This window comes from Rhagoletis pomonella, unplaced genomic scaffold (assembly GCF_013731165.1).
Source record: "Rhagoletis pomonella isolate Grant_MI unplaced genomic scaffold, Rhpom_1.0 Rhpom_scaffold_04344, whole genome shotgun sequence".
NCBI lineage: Eukaryota > Metazoa > Arthropoda > Insecta > Diptera > Tephritidae > Rhagoletis > Rhagoletis pomonella.
Genome location: NW_023462894.1, coordinates 11,331 through 16,486, shown reverse-complemented (window position 1 = coordinate 16,486; position 5,156 = coordinate 11,331). Strand labels below are relative to the sequence as shown.

The following is a 5,156-nucleotide window of genomic DNA, read 5'->3' as shown; positions in this document are numbered from 1 at the left end:
AGTTACGCACTCGTGTTAAAAATTAACTTTGTTACTTAGACATTTAAGTAGCACCGTGAAGTGTAAAAACACATTTTTTTTTTTGAAGAGAGTAGCAGACCTAAACATATAAATATATACGTACAAATGTTATTTTTACAAAGCTGAAAATGAAATTCCATTTTAGTAAAAGAAGTGTATGTATATGTTTGTAGGAGTGAAAATGTTACACTGAGTGTAGGAACCAAAATCGAGTATATTATTGTATGTAGTAGACTGTCAGACAGCTTGGCTAAATGCTATTTGTTTTGTTTTTATTTTTGTTGGTGAGTAAAATATTGTGCACATACACACATGCATAGGTATACAGACATGAGTATGTATGTCTATTAGGGCGGGTTGATTTGTATGGATGAAAAAAATATTAAAAATCGTATAGCAAATACGTAATCCACACTAAATTCTAAGAAAATCCTCTGAAGAAACCATGGGTCTAAAATCAAACCCTAATCCGCGCCTCTCGACTTGAAATTTTTTTACTTGTGTGAATATTTTTTTAATGAAAAAAAAATGTTTAGTGTAGAAAAAATATAAAGTGCAAAAGAACGACCTTACTAAACAATTTTATTCAGAAAATTCGATTTCTTTTTGGAAAACCCAATTTTTTCTAACATTTATTTTTTTTTTTGGCAAAGGCGGCCACATAAATTTTCAAGTCGAGAGGCGCGGATTAGGATTTTATTTTAGATACATGGTTTTTTCGGAGAATTTTCTTAGAATTTTATGTAGTTTACGTTTTTGCTATACGATTAAAAAAAAATCAACCCGCCCTAATGTATATATTTACAGATGTACCTAAATTTATATATGAATACACTTCAATTTATTAATTTAAAGAAGGATGGGATTATTATAAATTTTAAATGACGCTGTGGCGCTATCAGCCAATTAAATTAAACACTTTAAGATCACTTTTAAAATTACTATTAAATAAATATTCGATTTCTCTTTTCCGAACGCAACGAAAAAGTTCAGCTACAATTCTGCTTTCTTTAGAGCACAAAGCATCTTGGCCATAAATCACCTGAATTTCTGCATTTCCATCATTTCTTCTGTTGGAAACATCTGTGTCAATAGCGCCGTATGGCTTTCTACAATACGTACATATGTATTTACTACCTGTATGTATGTATGTATGTACATATACGAGTACCTACACATTTGTGTATTTAAGACTAAATAAAAATAGCTACAAATGTCAGAAGGGAAATTCATTGGTACAAATATGTGTGCCAGTGCGTTATACGTTTAATTACAATGTGTCTGAATTGAATTTCACTTTTATTGTTTACATATTTATCGCCCCAGTGGCCCAATGGATAAGGCACCGGCCTCCTAAGCCGGGGATTGTGGGTTCGAGTCCCATCTGGGGTAAAGAGATTGGTGCATATATTTTTTCCGTTTTTTAAACGCGGAAACATTAAGATTTGATACGAGTATCTGCCTTAGATTGGCTATCACAGTGCACAGGGGTGGCATACTGATATTTTCTGTTCAAAATAGTCCAGAGCCTGCATTTATAAACATTTAGGAGCACAAAAATTCTTCGTAATTGCTACTTTATTTGAGTTTTGCAAGTCAGGTCCTACTAACAAGACAACATATCGATATCATATTCGATATTTCATTCAAGGTTTACTCTTCTGCTGGTAATCTTTTTAAGAATCTTTCTAATAGAGGGTGTGAGTAACTCTGCTGCTAAAGATGCCAATCGGGCGCCATTGCTACAGCTGGTTTGGTGGAGGAATTTAATCGTATTACTTATATCCGGGAAAAACTATTCTGACTACCGCCATAGCCTCGATACTCGCCGAAAAGCTATTTAAATCTTGTAAATTTTTAATGAATAAGGACTTCATTCTTCAGTATACGGAAGCTGCTGGGGAAAAAAAATTAATTCTCTTAAAGTATCTAGCAGATATATAACCTCATATTAATCTAATATATATGTAGGTACACGCAAATACCTTTCACTCTCCACCAGAGGTTAAGCACATTTTTTCACAACTCAGATGCAATAACATTCACACACAAATATATATTTCGAATATACAAAGTATTCTCTAAATGAAAAAGATACATATTAATTTGCATAGATGTAAGCTAATCACATGTTTGCTCTCCTGATCTAATGTTATATCATGCTATATGAACTTATACAATCCTTGTAGGGATATTTCCAAACTCAGAACTGGTAAAAGGTAGTAGCATTAGAGGAAAAATTAAAACTAAAAATCTGGTATCCAAATTGTCAAAAACTAGTGTGGCGATGTGAATTTAAAAAAAAAATAATAATTTAATTAAAAAATTTAAATTAAAAAAATAAAAATTTGTGCGACTTTCTTTCTTTATAGATTTCTCTCATTCCAGAAGCACCTAAACAACCTTTGCTGGCCCCAATATCCAGCGTTCATGCACCTGAGTTAAGCAAACGTTCGAAAAAGAGGTTTTCCAATTAAGAGTTTGTATAAAAAAATATCAAAAATTGTCTACTGCGACTACCTGTTTAATATGCCTTGGTTTATACTATACCCAGAACTAGGTCGCATTCGTTCGATTTTTCATATTGCAAACTCTTGAATCTCACAAGCTAACATTCAAGACTAACTAGTCTCAAATTGCTATCAGTTTGCCATAATTCTCACAGCAGGGATATATGTATGTATAGACATATTTTTTAGTATGTCTGTGCGGGTATTTGCTCGCTTGTATAACAACTATGTAGGTGCCTAGGGTAATCTACAAGTTAGTACTTTCAAAGGAATGCTAACAAAATCTCATTCTACTTTGCATTGTGGCTAATGCAATTGTGTGTACTTTCTGGTTGGCATGTTAAGCATTTTGTGCTTTACAAACGGAATCACAGCCAACTGTTGGCTTCTTTGTAAATACATATGGATGCGTGCACAATGTGTGGAATGCAGTGAGCTATACGAAACATATTTATATAGGAGTAAACACTGAGTAAGGACCGCGACATTCGCACGCGTTTAACGAAGCCTAAAATTTGAATAAAACTGAAGCTATCGTATGTGGATTATATTTACTGCAAAGGACTAGAAGAGTACTATGTGCATTCAGCCAACATTTTTGAAAGGATAAACAGTTACGATAGAAAAAAATAATTTGTCCGGCGCGATTAAAATTTGAAGTTTTTAACGCATGTACAATTATTCAAAATTCATCGATGTTTTCGGAAAATGCTTATGTTGGTATGAAGTCAGGACCAAAAATTACAATAAAGTATTAACATTATAGATTACCAGCTTTATTTAGAAAATAACAAAGCAAAAAAGGTTTAAAGTTTTTTTAGATCAATAGTAAAACAAATAAAAATCCGTGAAAATTCACGTGGTGGTCTCACACTAATTTGGTATAGATCCGGTTATTGAGGTTAAGATTTGTATGAAATGCAAAAACCGGTCTGTCTGATAAAAATCTATATTTCATAAAAACCGCTTATAGATATCCAAAATAATATATGTAAAATTAGCTTTCTTTTTTTTGGATTTAGACAAATTTAAAAAAACTAGAAATGTTACATGCGGTCAACGATCGCAATTAGCACAGTCTTTAAGGTAGTGCGATCCGAGGGCTTGCTTGTGACGATAGGGCATATGGAGCGCTGCGTGCTGTAGTAAAAATGCAAGTGACTTTCGTGGGAAAGCTGAAACATTCGCTATAATTTGTTGCTGTTTTATATTACCAGTAAAGTTAGCTTAGGTGTGCAATACCTATCGAGGATTTTAACATTATAAAAAATCAAAAATTTTCAGGGAGACAATACCGCTTATTTTGTGAAAACAGTGACAACTTATTCTCTGTTTTTTTTTTAGGATGTGCCCTGTTTTCTCACGGCCCCATTTTCCACAATTGAAGGAAAGTGCAAGCAATCCGAGATGCTTTTTATACTTTTTGTGGTGCGAATTGGCTTTCGACAAACCCTTTTCTTACCCTTTATTTTTAAAGTTATACCCAAAAAAAATTATCCAGAAGCAACTCTGGAAGCCTCGCGCTAACTTTAAGATATCTAAAGCCTTAAGTGACGGAGGCACAATTGCTTGACTTTTTGCAGAAATGCATTTTTTTTAAGGTGAGGTTTCTTGAAGTCAGTAGTTGTCTTAATTCCAATACAAATATCGGGGGCGGGCTTCGCCTTTTTCTTGGGGAATATACGATGAGAGCCCTTCTGTGGATAAAACTGAAAGTTCTTATTAGGCAGCCTAAATTTGAATAAAACTTGCACATAGTGATCAGAAACACTGCAAGTATTTGTTAACAATCAAATCTGTAGTCATATATGTACCTATAAATACATACATTTTTATACTAGGGTGGTCCTTAAAAAAATCAAATGAACGACTTTTTTCAGTATCATCCCCTCAGTCGGTAATACTACGGCCACAGATATCACGTGTCGCAAAGGGGTCAAAGGCCAGATGCCTCTATGGACTAAAAAAATTAGAAATATATATATTTTTTTCATTTAATACCCAAAATCGATACTACTAAAGTCGAGGATATTTCATACAAATTTTGGTCCCGTTTGACGTCGGTTAATCTTAAAAATTTGCTTCCTTCATTTAAGGACTACCCTAATGCATACATATTAGCCTACATCCAGCTGCATAATACGCGCTCCAGCATTTGATCTCAGGTCTGAATTTTGCGAAATTCTCCAGTTTATTTGTGCGACCAGTGGCAAGCTAACCTTGACACGCAGGTACATTTACACACACGCATGCATTTTTATACTTTCAAAAAGTAAATGTGCATATACTAAATACTTATATACTAAGTATATATGTATATGCACGTGCACGTTGCAAGTACTTGACTTATACACTTGCATTGCATTTAGGCTCACAATAGTCATTCATATGCATGCCACAAGTGTGGAAAAGCAAATACATTTCATAGTTAGTTTTCCCGTTGGTATTCGCGTATGTAAGTAAATATGTATGTGTTGAAGTGCGCTCATAATTAATTGAAACTATTTAACGGCAACAATTACAATGCCAAAAAAAAGTTTAGCCAGGTTCTTGATTGCGCATATGCTCACAAAAACAAAATAATTTTATTTAAAACTGCTGTCAAAATTGAATGCTATTGTGCAA

At 33.6% G+C, this 5,156-nt stretch overlaps 1 non-coding gene across 1 annotated transcript; it reads left to right on the top strand.

Moving 5' to 3' along the window:
• Positions 1-1,340: 1,340 nt before the first annotated feature.
• Trnar-ccu lies at positions 1,341-1,413 on the top strand. The gene has a single exon. It is a non-coding gene; the product is annotated as a tRNA-Arg (tRNA).
• Positions 1,414-5,156: the final 3,743 nt, after the last annotated feature.